Source organism: Chlorocebus sabaeus, chromosome 6 (genome assembly GCF_047675955.1).
Source record: "Chlorocebus sabaeus isolate Y175 chromosome 6, mChlSab1.0.hap1, whole genome shotgun sequence".
Taxonomy (NCBI): Eukaryota; Metazoa; Chordata; class Mammalia; order Primates; family Cercopithecidae; genus Chlorocebus; species Chlorocebus sabaeus.
Genome location: NC_132909.1, coordinates 49,145,073 through 49,163,863, shown reverse-complemented (window position 1 = coordinate 49,163,863; position 18,791 = coordinate 49,145,073). Strand labels below are relative to the sequence as shown.

General features: G+C 47.3%; 1 long non-coding RNA gene across 1 annotated transcript in view; it reads right to left on the bottom strand.

Annotated features, from left to right (window-relative positions):
• The window catches only part of LOC140711975 (uncharacterized), a 31,806-nt gene extending 13,920 nt beyond the window's left edge, over window positions 1-17,886 (bottom strand). Inside the window, exon 1 of the long non-coding RNA XR_012093310.1 lies at window positions 17,390-17,886. This is a non-coding gene — a long non-coding RNA (uncharacterized lncRNA). The remainder of the gene's footprint in view (window positions 1-17,389) is intronic.
• Window positions 17,887-18,791: the final 905 nt, after the last annotated feature.

Below are 18,791 nucleotides of genomic sequence, written 5' to 3'. Positions count from 1 at the left end.
GAAGAATCGCTTGAGCCTGAGAAGCAGAGGTTGCAGTGAGTTGAGATTGTGCCACTGCACTCCGGCCTGGGTGACCAAAAAAAAAAAAAAAATCAAAACAATTAGCCTGGCATGGTGGCATGTGCCCGTAGTCCTAACTATTCAAGGCAAGAGGATTGCTGGAGCCCAGGAGTTCAAAGTTACAGCAGGCTATGATCAAGCCACTGCACTCCAGCCTGGGTTGCAGAACAAGACCCTGTCTCAAAAATAAAAAAAAGAAAAGTGCCAGGGGAGCTTATTGGTGACTCTGGGATGTCCAAGGATAAATCTGGCTTCCAACATGGCTAGATCCAGGGCTGCCAAAGATAATATTAGGAGTCACACTCTCTCTCCATCTGTCAGTTCTGCCACCCACAGGATCTCCCCCTCTCCCGTAACCACCATGAGAGCTATGGTGGATAGGATTGCATTTTTATTTATGTATTTATGAGACAGAGACAGAGTCTCACTCTGTCGCCCAGGCTGGAGTGCAGTGGCACTCTCTCGACTCACTGTAAACTCCACCTCCCGAATTTAAGCGATTCTCCTGCCTCAGCCTCCCGGATAGCTGGGATTACAGATGCCCGCCACCATTCCTGGCTAATTTTTGTATTTTTAGTAGAGACGGGGTTTCACCATGTTGGCCAGGCTGGTCTTGAACTCCTAACCTCAAGTGATCCCCACCCGCCTTGGCCTCCCAAAGTGCTGAGATTACACGTGTGAGCCACCAACCTGGCCGGATTGCATTTTCAGAACTGCTGTACCTCTGCACTCTGCATGTGACTGTGCCCTCCCACTGTGGGTAAAGTATATTTCCTCACCACACTGATACTGGGCTTGGTCACGTGACTTCTCTGGCATATGGGATGTCAGCAGATGTGAACAACAGATGTAAACGTGCCCGCAGGACTTAGCTGAGCTCTTTCGATCAAGTATTCTGCCAGGAGAAGAGCATGCCCCAGGGAATTGCTTACCCTTATCCTGAGTATTATCAAATGTGGAGCAGAGTAAACGCAGCCTTGGACTTGGCACCGACAGAACCCAACCAATCCAACAGCCTGAAGCAGAGTCATTTATCCAAGTCTTGAATGGAGGATCGGCTAAGCCAAACTGGACCTTTAGACCCATGAGCATAAGAATAAAGGCTTATTGTGAGTAAGCAAGCCTCTGAGTTTTGGGTGGTTTGTTACATGGCATTATTATAGTAACAACTGTAATTCCAGCATTCTGGGAGGCCAAGGCAGGAAGATCACTTGAGGCCAGGAATTTGAGACAAGCCTAGGCAACACAGGAAGACCCCATCTCTGAAAAAAAAAAAAAAAAAAAAATTAAGGCCGGGTGGCCCATGCCTGTAATCCCAGCACTTGGGAGGCTGAGGCAGGCGGGTCACTTGAGGCCAGGAATTCCAGACCAGCCTGATCAACATGGGGAAACCCCGTCTTTACTAAAAATACAAAAATTAGCCGGCACGGTAGTGTGCATCTATCGTCTCAGCTACTCCGGAGGCTGAGGCAGAAGAATCGAGATTGTGCCACTGCACTCCAGCCTCAGTGACAGAGCAAGACTGACTCAAAAAAAAAAAAAAATTAAAGCAATTAGCTTGGCATGGTGGCATGTGCCTGTACTCCTGAGTCATTATCCACACACCACTCAACATTCACGTGCAAGAGTGTCATTCATCACCTGCACCCAGAACCAACACCAGCAAAAGATATAAAATCTCATACAAAAATGCACCTAAAGGGCCGGGCATGGTGGCTCATGTCTATAATCCCAGCACTTGGGGAGGCCGAGGTGGGGGGATCACCTGAGGTTGGGAGTTTGAGACCAGCCTGACCAACATGGAGAAAATACAAAATTAGTCTAAAGTACTAAAAATACAAAATTAGTCGGGTGTGGTGGTGCATGCCTGTAATCCCAGCTACTTGGGAGGCTGAGGCAGAATTGCTTGAACCCAGGGGGCAGAGGTTGCAGTGAGCCGAGATCGTGCCATTGCACTCCAGCCCGGGCAACAAGAGTGAAACTCTGTCTCAAAAAAAATAAAAATAAAGAAATAAATAAATAAATAAAAGAAAAAGAAAAAGAAAATGCACCTAAAAGCCGGGTGTGGTGGCACATGCCTGTGGTCCCGGCTACTCGGGAGGCTGAGGCAGGAGGATTGCTTGAGCCCAGGAGGTTGAGGCTGCAGTGAGCCATGTTCATGCCACTGCACTCCAGCCTGGGGAACAGAGCGAGACCCCGTTTCCAAAAATAATTATTATCCTACTATTGATAGATATTTGAGTTTCAAGTTTTGGCTAAAAAGGCTGCCATAAACATTCTTCTCCATGACTTTTGGTGCATATAACTACCCATTTCTATTGACATACATCTAGCTGTAGAATTGCTAGATTGTAAGATAAATGTATATTTAGCTTTAGTGGATCCTTCCAGTTTTCCAAAGTGGCTGTCCTAATTTGCACTCCTATCAGTAATGCATGAGCCTTCCTTCCCGTCACTCCACAGCTTCACCCACACTTAGTATTTATTGTCAGTCCTTTTATTTATTTATTTATTTACTTATTTATTTATTTGTTTGTTTTGAGACAGAGTCTCACTCTTGTCACCCAGGCTGGAGTGCAATGGTGCAGTCTCAGCTCACTGCAACCTCCACCTCCCGGATTCAAGCAATTCTCCTGCCTCAGCCTCCCCAGTAGCTGGGATTACAGGTGCGAGTCACCACGGCCGGCTAATTTTTGTATTTTTAGTAGAGACGGGGTTTCACCATGTTGGTCAGGCTGGTCTCGAACTCCTGACCTCAGGTGATCCTCCCATCTCGGCCTCCCAAAGTGCTGGGACTATAGGCATGAGCCACCGGGCCTGGCCTGGTCAGTCCTTTAAATATTAGCCATTTGGATGGAGATATAGTTAATTTGTATTTCTCTACTCTGCAAGGGTGTTGAGTACTTTATTGTATATTGGCCACTTTTCTTTTTTCTTTTTTTTTTTTTGAGGTGGACTCTTGCTTTGTCACCTAGGCTGGACTGCAGTGGCACGATCTCAGCTCACTAAAACCTCTGTCTCCTGGGTTCACATGATTCTTGTGCCTGAGCCTCCCAAGTAACTGGGATTACAGGCATGCGCCACCATGCCCAGCTAAATTTTGTATTTTTCATAGAGACCGTTTTGACATGTTGGCCACACTGGTCTAGAACTCCTGACCTCAAGTGATCCACCTTGACCTCCCAAAGTGCTAGGATTACAGGTGTGAGCCACCGTGCCCAGCCTCACTTTTTCATCTTTGTTTTGTGAAGTGCCTGTTTAAGTCTTCACCCACTTTCTTATTCACTCACCTGACTTACTGATTTGTGGGAGTTCTTTATATATTCGAATATGAGTCCTTTGAGATAAGACATAATGCAAATGTCTTCTCCCAGTTTGTGACTTGACTTTTCACTCTCTTCATGGGATCTCCGATGAATAAAAGTTCTTAATTTTAATGAAGTCTAATTAATCAGTATTTTACTTTATGATTAGTGCTTTTTGGGATCTGATTCAGCTAATCCAAGCCAAATAATATACCTTCTCCTTGAAATTCACAAAAGTCCACTCAAATGTTAGGTGTTTTTATTAGCAAAATTTCAAAAATGTTTAAGTATTTATTACTTTTTACTCAAAAAAAGAGGAAGATATTTTTCTGTTATTATTTCTCTGTAATAAAAGATGATATAAGAGTCTACAATTCTTATTGTTTGTCTGTTTGCTTGCTTGTTTGTTTGTTTTTGAGACAGAGTTTTGCTCTATTACCCAGGCTGCAGTGCAATGGCATGATCTCGGCTCACTGCAACCTCTGCCTCTTGGGTTCAAGCAATTCTCCTGCCTCAGCCTCTTGAGTAGCTGGGATTACAGGTACATGCCACCACATCCAGCTAATTTTTTATATTTTTAGTAGAGACAGGGTTTCTCCACGTTGACCAGGCTGGTCTCGAACTCCTGATCTCAAGTGATCCACCCGCCTCACCCTCACAAAGTGCTGGGATTACAGGTGTGAGCCACCATGCCCCACCTGTTTGTTTGTTTGTTTGTTTTGAAATGATCTCACTCTGTCACCAAGGCTGGAGGGGAGTGGTGCCATCATAGTTCACTGCAGCCTCAACCTCCCAGTCTCAAGCAATCCTCCCAACTCAGCCTCCCGAGCTGCTGGGACTACAGACAGACACTACTATGCCTGGCTATTTTGTTTTTATTTTTTGAAATGATCTCACTCTGTCACCAAGGCTGAAGGGGAGTGGTGCCATCATAGCTCACTGCAGCCTCAACCTCCCACACTCAAACAATCCTCCCAACTCAGCCTCCCGAGCAGCTGGGACTACAGACAGACACTACTATGCCTGGCTAATTTTTTTTATTTTTTTGTGCATACGGGGTCTCACTATGTTGCCTAGGCTGGCCCTGAACTTCTGGGCTCATGCAATTCTCCCACCTCAGCCACCCAAAGTGTTGGAATTACAGTCTTGAGCCATGGCACCCAGCCTACAACTCTTGTATTAATGTTGCCTTCAAAGACAGTTTGGGCCATGTGCAATTTTTGCCTCTGTCCCTGCCTTCTTAACCTACACCCTGTAGAAGGTGCAACTCCACTGTAAAAACAACTGCGGCTCCTCAAATATCCCATGTGCTGCCTACGTTTCCCAGTATCCCTTGTGCTTTGATTAGCATCATGTGATTAGTTTTGGCCAATGGGCTGTAAGCATAAATGATGCATGCCATTTCCAGACTGAGGCAGTGAAAAACTGGCATTCCTCCTCTCTCCCTCTTCCCCCTGCCCAATAACCTTGGAAACCATATGTTCTAGATGGGAGAAGAGGGCTGGCCAACCTGTCTCAGACTGTGCATGAGTGAGAAATAAGCCTTTGTTTTACTAAGCCACTAGATTTCAGGACTTAACTATTGCCGCAGCTGGCATTCCTTAGTCTAACTAATACCCAGAGAGAAGCAGAACAGCCATTAATAGGAACTACCAAGGCTCTGCAAGTTGCATGCATGTCCTGACAGTTCCTTTGTCCTCAGCTCAGTACTGAGGTTATCTTTGGCAAAGTTCTCCATCACTGACTTTCTTAGGTCAGATTCTCCCAAAAGCAGTCCTTCAGACAAGGATCTAGGTGCAAATAATTTATTAAGAAGTGTTCCCGGCCGGGCACGGTGGCTCACGCCTGTAATCCTAGCACTTTGAGAGGCCAAGACGGGTGGATCACCTGCGGTCAGGAGTTTGAGACCAGCCTGGCCAACATGGTGAAACCTCGTATGTACTAAAAATACAAAAATTAGCCCGGTGTGGTGGTGGGTGCCTGTAATCCCAGCTACTTAGAAGGCTGAGGCAGGAGAATCACCTGAACCCATAAGGTGGAGATTGCAGTTAGCCAAGATCACACCACTGCACTCCAGCCTGGGTTCTCCGCCTCCTGGGTTCCCACAGAGAGGCTCTCTGGTGCCCACAGAGAGGCTGTGACTCAGGAGGGCAGGTGGCACTCCACGATCCCCCAAAGCAGCCACTCCAGGTGGGATGCCAGAGTGAGACGTGGTCTCAAAAAAAAAAAAAAAGAAAAGAAAAAAGCAGTGTTCCCAGGGTAATCAATAAGGGGTTGGTGGGGAAAGCAGGAGGACAGGGAAAACAAAGAAGCAAAACAAATATTCAATGCCAGTTGAAGTCTCACACCCAGACCTTTCTAGCCAGGGACCCCTGGGGCACAAATTATACCTCAAAGCTGGTCCCACCTAGAGACCAAGGAGAAGGGCTTTGGACCCTGTATTCATCAGCTTGGGCTGCTACAACAAAATGCCACAGATTTAGTGACTTAAGAGAAATTTATCTTCTCACAGTTTTGGAGGCTGAGAAGTTCAAGTCCAAGGTGCCAGCAAAGTCAATGTCTGCAGAAGGCTCTCCCCTTGGGCTACAGACAACTAACTACCTTCTCATGTGTCCCTACGTGGCCTTTCTCTCATGCATGAAGACAGAGACAGAAACAGAAAGAACTCTCTGGTGTCTCTCTCTCTCTCTATTTTTGTTTGTTTGTTTGTTTGTTTTGAGACAGAGTCTCACTCTGTCGCCCAGGTTGGAGTACAATAGCACAATCTCAGTTCACTGCAACCTCTGCCTCCCAAGTTCAAGAGATTCTCCTGCCTCAGCCTCCCAAGTAGCTGGGATTACAAGCATGCACCACCGCGCCTGGCTAATTCTTCTATTTTTAGTGGAGATGGGGTTTCACCATCTTGGCCAGGCTGGTCTCAAACGCCTGACCTCAAGTGATCCACCCCCCTCAGCCCCTCAAAGTGCTGGGATTACAGGCATGAGCCACTGCACCCGGCCTCTCTTTTTTTTTTAAGAGACAGGGTCTTGCTCTATTGCCCAAGCTGGAGTGCAGTGGCAGAATCATAGCTCACTGCAGCCTTTCATTCCTGGACTCAAGGAATTCTCCCACCTCAGCATCTCCAGTAGCTATGATTACAGATGTACACTACCACACCTGGAGAATGATTTTTTCATGTATTTTTGTGGAGATGGTCTTGCTATGTTGCCCAGGCTGGGTCTCAAACTCCTGGGCTCAAGCAATCCTTCCACCTCAGCCTCCCAAAGCACTGGGATTACATGTGCCAGCCACAGCACCTTGGCCTGCTGCCTCTTTTTATAAGGACGCTAATGCTATTGGGCCCCACCCTGAATACTTCATTTAACCTTCATTGCCTCCTAAAGGTCTTATCTCTGAATACAGTCACATCGCGGGGCACAGGGATTTGGAGGGCACACAAACATTTAGTCCATAACTGACCCCTAAACCTATTGATGACTGGCTGCCCAGGAAGGTTGAGCGAGGTAGCTCCAAGGCACTCTGGCCCTCCATATGGGCAGGGCAGCTCCAGGGCCCAAGAATAACGTCTGAAGGTCACAGGTGTGAGCAGGTAGCAGATAAGCATTAAGAAAGCAGGGGATGGGCCTGCCGAGGTGGGGTGAGGTCTGGGTGCGGCTGCCCACACTGCCTGCTACTCTAATGCTGTATCAGCAAAAAAAACAGCTTATAAATTCCTGTTGTAATGGGGGAAGCAAACTTTAATCACACATCTGCAGATTTCTCTCACTCTACGCCAGCCTGCAGATGTCTTCTGCTAGAGTTAAAAATTTCCACGGAATTATCTCCAGTCTCCTCTCACAGTCTGGTCATTTGGCCAAAAGAAATCCCAGATGTTTCAAAAAATCCCTAATAGTGACTGCAGGGCTTTGATTCCTCCTCATCCAGTTGGCCCCAGGGCAATGCCAAGCCCTGGTTGGTGTCCTTGTCAAATTGCTCCGAGAGTGAGCAAAAAAAAAAACGGAGAAACTTGTGCCCAAAGCCCAATCAAGCATTTGTCTTAAAAAGCGCACTTGCCTTGAAAGCCAGCCAACTTCTGTGAAATAGAAAAGATTCCATTTTCTGCTTCTATTTCTTGGCCCTTGAACAGGCAGTGACTCAAGACTCAAGTCAGTGGTTGGTGCAGCTGCAATGAGACATCCATCAGTGAGCTGGCATCTCTGACAATGGCGTGTGCCCACAGAGAGGCTGTGACTCAGGAGGGCAGGTGGCACTCCACGATCCCCCAAAGCAGCCAAGCCAGGTGGGGTGCCAACCATCCCAGGTGCTCCTGAGCTGGAAGACCGACAGTTTTCTACCAGTTGAAGTCGTGTTTGGCAAAGATACCATTCAGCCCTTTAACAGATATTGACAGCCTGCTAGTTTCCAAAATGGGGTCAAAAGATGGAGATTCTCCTTTGACGGTGTCAGCGGGTGCATAAGGGATGTGTGGATGTTCTTTGTGCTCAGAAACGTCTGCAGATCTATCCAGTTGCATGCTGAAGGGAGGTGGGGAGTTGCCAACTCCTCCACGACCCATTTCAAAATATTAAAAGAATTGTTAGCAATTCTAGGTTGCTGGCAAAAATGTCTGCTTGGTTTTCTTCCCCCCACTTCAAATCACAAACCAACCCAACCATTTCTAGGATACACAGCTCTGCTGGGATCCTATTCCATGTGCTATAGGAGACTGCAAAACAAAGTCTTTTCTTTTTTTCTTTTTTTTTTGAGTCAGGATCTCACTCTGTCCCCCAGACGGGAGTGCGACGGTGCAAACATGGCTCACTGCAGCCTTGACTTCCTGGGCTCAAGCAATCCTCCTACCTCAGCCTCTCCTGAGTAAGACAAAATTTTACTGGGGCAATTTGAACTTTGTAAGGTTTTACCTTTTCAACTTGTGCTTTCTTTCTTTTCTTTTCTTTTCTTTTTTTTTTTTTCTTTTTTTTTTTTTGTTTTGAGATGGAGTTTCACTCTTGTTGCCCAGGCTGGAGTGCAGTGGCACAATCTCGACTCACTGCAACCTCTGCCTCCCTGCTTCAAGCAATTCTCCTGCCTCAGCCTCCCGAGTAGCTGGGATTACAGGCAGCCACCACCAAGCCCGGCTAATTTTTGTATTTTTAGTAGAGACGGGGTTTCACCATGTTGGCCAGGCTGGTCTCGAACTCCTGACCTCAGATGATCCACCCGCCTCGACCTCCCAAAGTGCTGGGATACAGGTGTGAGCCACCATGCCCGGCCTTAAGCCACCGTGCCCAGCCTGCTTTCTTTTTTATTGTTGTTGTTATTATTATTATTATTATTTTTAGAGACAAGGTCCCACTCTGTTGCCCAGGCTAGAGTGCAGTGGCACAATCATAGCTCATTGTAACCTCAAACTCCTGGGCTCAAGTGATCCTCCCACCTTAGCCTCCAGAGGAGCTGGGACTACAAGCACACGCTACCTTACTGGCCTAATTTATTTCTTGTTTTTTAGAGATAGGGTCTTGCTATATTGCTCAGGCTGGTCTTGGACTCCTGACCTCAAGCAATCCTCCTGCCTTGACCTCTAAAAGTGCTGGGATTACAGGCATGAGCCACTGCACCCAGCTTAAATTATACTTTCTACACACACAAACACACACACACACACAAATAATCAAGTTCGAGTTGCATAGACTTAAGATTCTCAATCTACTTATCTACTTTGAGAATGTCTTAATTTGAATTCCCCCAGGAGCCAAGCCTGAGACAAGGATTTGAGGATAAGCAGACTATTTAGGAAATAGCCCCCAGGAAGCATTGGTAGAGAATAAGTAAGAAAGATGGGGAAGAGAAGGCAGCCAGCAAAGGATATATCCTTAGTGAGTTACTGCTGTGGGCAATAAGGGGTTAATCCCCTGGGAAATGGGAGGTGAAAATGCACTTGACGATTATCCCACTAGAGGGGCAAGGGAGCCGGGGAATGGATCTGTGACTCCTGTCAGTCATTAGCAGAAGATGGCTCCTGGGGGACTTAGATTCCCCAGCACTTCTGGCTGCCACAGCGAAGACAAAACAGACCCTGGCTGCAAGAGAAAGCCTCCAGGGAAAGACAGGCAGGTGCTCAGAGCAGGTCTTGGGGAGCTGGAAATGAAGCCACTGTCTGCTAAAGTGATGAGGGTGAGGGGATAGGTGTGACCTTGAGTTCCTGGGGAGCAGAATCTTGCTACATCAGCAGTACTAGGTTTTTGTGACACAACAATAGAGAAATAGAAACCAAAAGCCTCCATGGATCGGGTAGAGTTAACTTACAGAGAAAAAAAAAGCCTTTTTTTTTCTTTTTGAGACAGAGTTTCGCTCTTTTTTTTTTGCCCAGGCCGGAGTGCAATGGCGCGATCTTGGCTCACCGCAACCTCTGCCTCCTGGGTTCAAGCGATTCTCCTGCCTCAGCCTCCCGAGTAGCTGGAATTACAGGCATGCGCCACCACCCCAGCTAATTTTGTGTTTTTAGTAGAGACGGGGTTTCTCCATGTTGGTCAGGCTGGTCTTCAACTCCCGACCTCAGGTGATCCACCTGCCTCGGCCTCCCAAAGTGCTGGAATTACAGGCGTGAGTCACCGTGCCCAACTTTTTTTTTTTTTTAAATGAGACAGAGTTTCGCTCTTGTTGCCCAACCTGGAATGCAGCGTCGCGATCTCGACTCACTGCAAGCTCCGCCTCCCGGGTTCAAGAAACTCTCCTGCCTCAGCCTCCCAAGTAACTAGGATTACAGGTGCCCACCACCACGCCTGGTGATTTTTTGTATTTTTAGTAGAGATGGGGTTTCACTGTGTTGGCCAGGCTGGTCTCGAACTCCTGACCTCAGGTCATCCACCCACCTGGGCCTCCCAAAGTGCTGGGATTACAGACATAAGCCACCATGCCTGGCCTAAAAAAGCCTGTTTAAAAATGTTTTAGGCTGGGCACAGTGGCTCAGGCCTATAATCCCAGCACTTTGGGGGACTGAGGTGGGTGGATCACCTGAGGTCAGGAGTTTGAGACCAGCCTGGCTAACGTGGTAAAACCCCGTCTCTACTAAAAATACAAAAATTAGCTGGGCATGGGGGCAGGTGCCTGTAATCCCATCTACTCGGGAGGCTGAGACAGGAGAATCGCTTCGAACCCGGGAAGTGGAGGTTGCAGTGAGCTGAGATCGTGCCACTGTACTCCAGCCTGGGCAACAGAGTGAAACTCCATCTCAAAAATAAATAAATAAATAAAAATAAAAATGATTAGCCAGGTGTGGTGGCGCATGCCTGTAGTCCTTGCTACTTGGGAGACTGAGGTGGGAGGATTGCTTGAGCCCAGGAATTCAAGGCTGTAGCGAGCTACGATCGTGCCATTGCACTCCAGCCTTGGCAACAGAATGAGACTCTGTTTCTAAAAACAACAATAATACAATGAAAATAAAAAGGAACAGCCTGCAAGTGACCTTCAGGGTAGTCTAAGGGGGTAGGAGCAGGGACACTTACAGCATCTGCTATAGCAGGATACTTTTTTTTTTTCCCCCACCCTCTGGAAAATCTGTAAATGCAACAAAGAAATCATGAAGGTGACAAGCCCTCCTTCCCCTTGGGTAGCTGACATTGGCTATATTTCTGGCTATGCTGCACCTTCGCATTAGCACCCAGACTTCCCTTTTGAGGGGGAATTGTCTAGCTGAAAGTTGTCTTAACACAAGGACTGTTCCCAACACTAGGCTCCCAGGGCAAGCCTGTGACGCACACTTGGCCAACCTAAAGCTCATTATTTTGGCTCCTGGATGAGTGTCCCAGTGTCATTTGAGAATGTTTGTAGGAAAATGGCAGAGATGGCATGTAGCCAGAGCTGTTTGCCATGTGACCTTGGCTCTGAACTCTCTAGCTGGGCTCCAAGGAGGAAGATTTATCTAACACAGACATGCCAAGGATGAACTTCCTATGAACTTTTTATCCAGCGTGAACGCATGAATGTTTGGCAGTAACACACAAGTGACCAGGAGAAGGGATGTGCTGAGCTCTGTTGAAGGCTTCCACAATATCAAGGAAGGAAACTGAACAGAGCTGGCTTTCAGACCTAGAGACCTCCACCCTACCTGCCTCCTATCTTGGGAGAATACTGTCCCCAAGTGACTGGGAGAATTCTGAGGAACCTCTAGGTGCTAATATTGACACCTAAATTCATGGGTCTGCGGGCTTTTGCCATGAAATGCAATTGTCTTCATTTAGGTTCTCCTAGAAGTAGACAATGACCCAAGGACTCATGGGCAAGTAGTTTGTTTAAGAGAGACGCCAGGCGATACCAGTAGGGGAATAGGGGTGTGACACAGAGAAGAGAGGGCAGTCCATAAAGGTGCATGATGAGCAAGTTACCTCTGTGGGCAACAGGGGTTCAGTCCTGCAGGAAAATCCTGGGGACTGAGTGGAACACATACCTTAGAGTCATCCCACTTGAGGGAGAGGGAGCTGGGGTATTTATCCACCAGCTCCCAGAGAAGAGATGGCAGTCCACAAAGGTGTACGATGAACAAGTTACCTCTGTGGGCAACAGGGGTTCAGTCCTGCTGGAAAATGCTGGGGACTGAGTGGAACAGACACCTTAGAGTCATCCCACTTGAGGGGAGAGGGAGCTGGGGTATTTATCCACCAGCTCCCATTTGTCACCAATTAGGGGGGCTTATTAGGGGATGAAGAATGTGGCTGTTAATTCTCAGATACTTCCAGTCTGCTATTCAGTCTTTGGCAGCTTTAAAGAAAGCCCTTAGGGGCCAAGCGCAGTGACTCACACCTGTAATCCCAGCACTTTGAGAGACTGAGGCAGGAGGATCGCTTGAGCCCAGCAGTTTGAGACCAGCCTGGGCAACATAACAAGACCCCATCTCTACTAAAAATGAAAAAAAAAAAAAATAGCCAGGCATAGCCCAGGCATGGTGGCTCACACCTATAATCCCAGCACTTTGGGAGGCTGAGGTAGGCAGATAACCTGAGGTCAGGACTTCGAGACCAGCCTGGCCATCATGAAAGAAAGCTGCTGGGGGCCGAGTAGAGTGACTCACATCTATAATCCCAGCACTTTGGGAGGCTGAGGTGGGAGGATCGCTTGAGCCCAGGAGGTTGAGGCTGCAGTGAGCTCTGATCACACCACTGTACTGAGCCTGGATGACAGAGCAAGACCCTGTCTCTAAAAAAAAAGACCCTTGGGCAAGAAGATACAAATACTGGTAGCTGGTAGCATCTTCCCAGGGTTAGGGCAATTCAACATTAGTATCAGCTACAACAATTTATAACCTTCATAGTATTCGTTAGACCCCCAGAGCTCCCAGAATTTCTGCCCTTCCTCCAAACCTATTTTTGCAGCTTCTTGTCTATTCTGTGAACATCTGCACTTGTTTCCATAAAACCCATTCCTTAAATTGAAGATCCACAGAACCCATTCCTGTTGCATGCAAACAAAAACCTTGACTGATATACCCTGCCATCTGAAATTTGGAGTGAAATAATCTGTAAATAACATAACTGGGCGTTAACAAGGCTTTTCCAGGAGACAATTTTCAAGGTAGCCATTATGAATGTATTTATTTATTTATTATTTTATTTATTGAGACGGGGTCTTGATCTGTCACCCAGGCTGAAGTGCAGTGGTGCGATCTCAGCTCACTGTAACCTCCGCCTCCCAGGTTCAAGCGATTCTCCTGCCTCAGCCTCCCGAGTAGCTGGGACTACAGTCACGTGCCACTATACCTAGCTAATTGCACTTGGAGATCGCACCATTGCTCTCCAGCCTGGGCAACAAGAGCAAAACTCCATCTCAAAAAATAAAATAAAACCTAAGTTTTTTGAGGGCCAGGAGTGGTGGCTCACGCCTGTAATCCCAGCACTTTAGGAGGCCGAGGCAGGTGAATAGCTTGAGCTTAGGAGTTCAAGATCAGCCTGGGCAACATGGCGAAACCTCGTCTCTACCAAAAAAATACAAAAAATTAGCCAGGCATTGGTGGTGAAGCACCTGTGGTCCCAGCTACTCGGGAGGCTGAGGTGGGAGGATCACTGGAGTCCAGGAGGTGGAGGATTCAGTGAGCAGAGATCGCACCACTGCACTCTGGCCTGGGTGACAGAATGAGACCCTGCCTCAAAAAAAACAAAAAACAAAAAATAAGTTGTATTATTATTCATGTATGGTGAGGCCAACAGATCAGGATATGACTGCCACTAGAAAACACAAAAGTCTGTGTTTCCAAGAGGACAAGGCACCCCATGCCATACAGGGCCACATGGGGAAGCACCAGGGTTGATCAGGAGGCAGAGGTAGTGGGGAAAACAAAGGCAAAGGTCTTTATTGTGATTTCCAAAGAAAGAAGCAGGCAAGGGGTGGGCCTGGAGGCTCACACCTGTAATCCCAGCACTTTGGGAGGCCGAGGTGGGTGGATCATGAGGTCAGGAGTTCGAGATCAGCCTGGCTAACATGGTGAAACCCCATCTCTACTAAAAATACAAAAATTAGCAGGGTGTGGTGGCGGGCGCCTGTAGTCCCAGCTACTCAGGAGGCTGAGACAGGAGAATTGCTTGAGCCCAGGGGAGGTGGAGGTTGCAATGAGCCAAGATTGAGCCATGCACTCCAGCCTGGGCAACAGAATGACGCTCCATCTCAATAAAATAAAATATAATAAAATAAAAATAAAGTATACAGACGGAGGCCAGGCGCCGTGGCTCATGCCTGTAATCCCAGCACTTTGGGAGGCCAAAGTGGGTGGATCACCTGAGATCAGGAGTTCAAGACCAGCCTAGCCGACGTGGTGAAACCCTGTATCTACTAAAAATACAAAAAAATTAGCTGGACATGGTGGCGGACGCCTGTAATCCCAGCTACTCAGGAGGCTGAGGCAGGAGAATCACTTGAACTCGGGAGGCAGAAGTTGCAGTGAGCTGAGATCGCACGATTGCACTCCAGCCTGGGCGACAAGAGCAAAACTCCGTCTCAAAAAAAAAAAAAAAGTATATAGATAGATATGCATAGGTGATATGCAAATACTATGCTGTTTTATGTCACGGACTTGAGCATCCACAGATTTTGGTATCTGTAGGGGTCCTGGAACTAATCCTCCTTGGACACCAAGGGACAACTGTATTCCCTGAGTTATCCAATAACAACTGCTCAGCAGTTGGTAATAAAAGTTCAGAGTCTGCAGAGAATCTTCTTGGCTTCTCTGATTTGACTCTGCAATACTGTTTCCTTTCATCTCCAGCAGCGCATGCCAGCTGCCCAGCAGGCATTCAAAATCCAGAATTCAGGGATACCATATCATGTGATCATCTACTTCTTGGATTTGAGTCTTTCCCAGATGTGGCCATTTCTGGATGGTGGAAGGAGATGTTCCTCCCTGGCGGTGACCCTCAGTCACATTTATCCCTCATCCTTTCCTCTACCCTAAAAATAGCCAGGATGCTGGGAGCTGTCAAGGCTGCATTGAGGTATTTTTAGCCTTAGGATCCTGGAGTTGGGGCCCAGCTGGACTGAGCTGAAAAGAAGGGACATCGGGGGGCAGGTGGCACCTCAGAGAGTCTTTGGAGTGGCCCAGTAACATCCAAGTTCTGATTTCTGACTTAATCAATGATGAAAATTGAGTTATGGGGGAAGAAGCAGAGGAAGGCGTGAAATGCAAAAATTCATTCATTCATTCATTCATTCATTCATTCATTCATTTATTTATTCAGTGTCAGGCTCTGTTCTCAGCCCTGAGACTACAAGAATGACCAAAACAAAAATCTGTGCCCTGGAAATGAACAGGCAGAGTTCAGAATATCTACTTGTATCAGAAAGCAAGGAAAACGCCTTTAAAGCTTAAAGGAGTGTTTTTGTTAAATGAACATGGGAACGAACTGAAAGAGGCTCCCCCTGGTCAAAATGGGGACAATAACATTCTCCTCTGTTAGTCAAAAGCCTGTGTCATACAAACCTTGCTCACAGATGTTCAACAGTTTCTTACAGCTCCAATCAGGGCAATTAAATAAGCAGACCATCTAGGGGTTTCACATAACAAGAATAAATAGCCAAATGCCAGGGATGTTTGAAAAGCAAAATATGGTTCATTATTTCCCCCGGGAGAGTCATGATGAGCCACGGATTAATCAAAATACGGAGCATAGCGCACTGAAAAGTATTCCATTACCAGGAAGTGTAATTTCTGACTTATTCTACTTCAGAATAGTAAGTACTGCTAATTTCTGGGTCCTTTCTAGGTACTAGGCATTATTCCATGTGCCCCCAGACCATTGCCTTACTTGATCCTAGCCACAACCCAGCCAGGAGTATCCAGACCCTTTTTGTGTTTGTTTTTTATTTGTTTTGTTTTGTTTTGTTTTGAGACGGAATTTCACTCTTGTCACCTATGCTGGAGTACGTTGGCTCCATCTCGGCTGGCTCATTGCAACCTCTGCCTCCAAGGTTCAAGTAATTCTTCTGCCTCAGCCTCCCAAGCAGCTGGGATTACAAGATTACAAGCATGTGCCACCAGGCCTGGCTAATTTTTGGCTAATTTTTTGCATTTTTAGCAGAGATGGGGTTTCACCATGTGGGCCAGGCTGGTCTCGAACTCCTGGTCTCAAGTGATCCGCTCACCTCAGCCTCCCAAAGCGCTAGGATTACAGGCGTGAGCCGCCATGCCTGGCTGGAATATCCAGACCCCTTAAGCACATTTTAGCAAAGAAAAAAGAGGAGGAGGGGCCGGGCACAGTGGCCCAAACCTGTAATCCCAGCACTTTGGGAAGCCCAGACAGGCAGATCACGAGGTCAGGAGATCGAGACCATCCTGGCTAACCCGGTGAAACCCCATCTCTACTAAGAAAACACAAAAAACTAGCCGGGCGAGGTGGCAGGTGCCTGTAGTCCCAGCTACTCGGAAGGCTGAGGCAGCAGAATGGCGTAAACCCGGGAGGCGGAGCTTGCAGTGAGCTGAGATCCGGCCACTGCACTCCAGCCTGGGCGGCAGGGCGAGACTCCGTCTCAAAAAAAAAAAGGGCCGGGCGCAGTGGCTCACGCCTGTAATCCCAGCACTTTGGGAGGCCGAGGCAGGCAAATCACGAGGTCAGGAGATTGAGACCATCCTGGCTAACATGGTGAAACCCCGTCTCTACTAAAAAAAAATGCAAAAAATTAGCCGGGCGTGGCAGCGGGCGCCTGTAGTCCCAGCTACTCGGGAGGCTGAGGCAGGAGAATGGAGGGAACCCGGGAGGCGGAGCTTGCAGTGAGCCGAGATTGCGCCACTGCACTCCAGCCTGGACGACTGAGCAAGACTCTGTCTCAAAAAAAAAAAAAGAAAGAGGAAGAGGAAAAGAATAGAAGGAGGAGGAGAGAAAAGGAGGGAAGAGTAAGTATTTTAATAATAGTCATTTTTTTCCCTTTCGGTATGTGAATATATGTATCAGTTAGAATTCGATTCTGCTGCATAGAAGAAAAAATTAACAGTGGCTTAAACAGAGCAGAGGTATATTTTTCTCCCATGTAGGTGTACCACAGTAGGCAGTTCATAGCTGGCAAGGCAGCTCCACAATTATCAAGGACCTAAAGGCCTTCTAACTTTCTGCTGTCATCCTTGGCTTCCATGCGCAAGGTTGCCTCATGACCACAAAATGGCTGCAAGAGCACCAGGCATCATGTCCATGTTCCAGGCAATATTAAGAGGAAAGGGGTTAGGGCTAAAGGGTACACTTCTCAACTGAGCCATCATCATTAAAGAGTTTACTAAAAGCCTCATTCAATAACTTCCACTTACAGCTCATTAGGCCACTGCTATCTGCATTAAGTTAGGAAATGTAGTCTTTTAGCTGAGCACATTGTTACTCCCAACAAATATGAGGGGAGGGGTTCTGTTAAAAAGAAGTATAGAGCCAGGCACAGTGGCTCACACCTGTAATCCCAACACTTTGGGAGGCTGAGGCAGGACAATCACTTAAGCCCAGGAGTTTGAGACCAGCCTGGGCACCATAGTAAGACCCCTTCTTTACAAAAAATAAAAACCAGCAGGGCATAGTGGTGCATACCTGTGATCCCAGCTACTCAGGAGGTTCAGGTGGGAGGATCACTGGAGCTGGGGAGGTGAAAGCTACAGTGAGCCAAGATCACGCCACTGCACTCCAGCCTGGGTAACAAAGTGAGGCCCTGTCTCAAAACAAAAGAGAAAAAAAGGAAGGAAGGGAGGGAGGGAAGGAGGGAGGGAAGGAAGGAAGGAAGGAGAAAAAGAATGAAAAATGAATACTGAGACTGCAATTAGCAGTCTCTGCCACAATAACCATGCTGCAGTTTCCATCTGGTTTTTACTAATTGCACAGGAATTCTAGCCATGCCCCCTTGCCCTTAGCTCTTCACAGTCTGCAAACCAGACTGCTTCCCAAGTGCCAAAACTGGGGCCTTTTGTTTGCTATTGAGACCTGCCTTGCCACATGTAGGCCACAGAATGAATGCCCCTGAGAGCAGCTTTCAACTAGCAACTGACAAAAGTTGGTGGATAAATACCCCAGCTCTCTCACCTTCCAATGAGGAACTTCAGCCTACAACACATGGAACAGAACTGCCGAGCTGAGCTCAGCCAATCATAGAGTCAGGAGAAATCATCATCATTGTTCTCAGCCTCTGAGTTCTGGGACAGTTTGTTACTCAGCAATAGATAACTGAAATGGGTGGAATGGGTTAGAAATAAATCCTTGTTGTTTTAACACCGCTAAAATTTAGCCTATCCCGACTGACTCACCCTCATCGTATTCACCCTCTGCTGAAAGCCAGGGATTTAAATCTCTGAGCAGGACGTCACCCTCAAACAAATATAGTTTACTTGGTCTTGTGGAAGACACAGGATTTGCCAGCTATGTATAGTCAAGACCAATAGCATGTCTAAATGGCTGTGTCTAAGGGGAAACATGTTCTGTGGCTGGGTGTGGTGGCTCAAGCCTGCAATACCAACACTTTGGGAGGCCAAGGCAGGAGGATTGCTTGAACCCAGGAGTTCCAGACCAGCCTGGGCAACATGATGAAACCCTGTCTGTACAAAAAAAAAAAAAAAAATTATTAGCCAGGGGTAGTGGTGCTTATCTGTAATCCCAACTCCTCAGGAGGCTGAGGCGGGAGGATTGCTTGAGCCCAGAAGTTCGAGGCTGCAGTGAGCCAGGATTGTGCCACTGCATTCCAACCTGGGTGACAGAGTGAGACCCTGCTCAAAGGAAAAAAAGAAAAGTGTTTTGCCCTTTTATTATGCTGGTGATATTCAAACGTAATTATCTTGCCATATTCTAGGTCCTAAAAGGCAAGTCTCTCTCTATTTTCCAATAGAAATAATAAGCCATGTGTTGGTGCTCACCTATATGTTCCCCTACATTTCCCAGAATCCCTTGCAGATGAGACAGACCCATGTGACTCATTCCAGCCAATGGATTATCGCCACTGGGATGA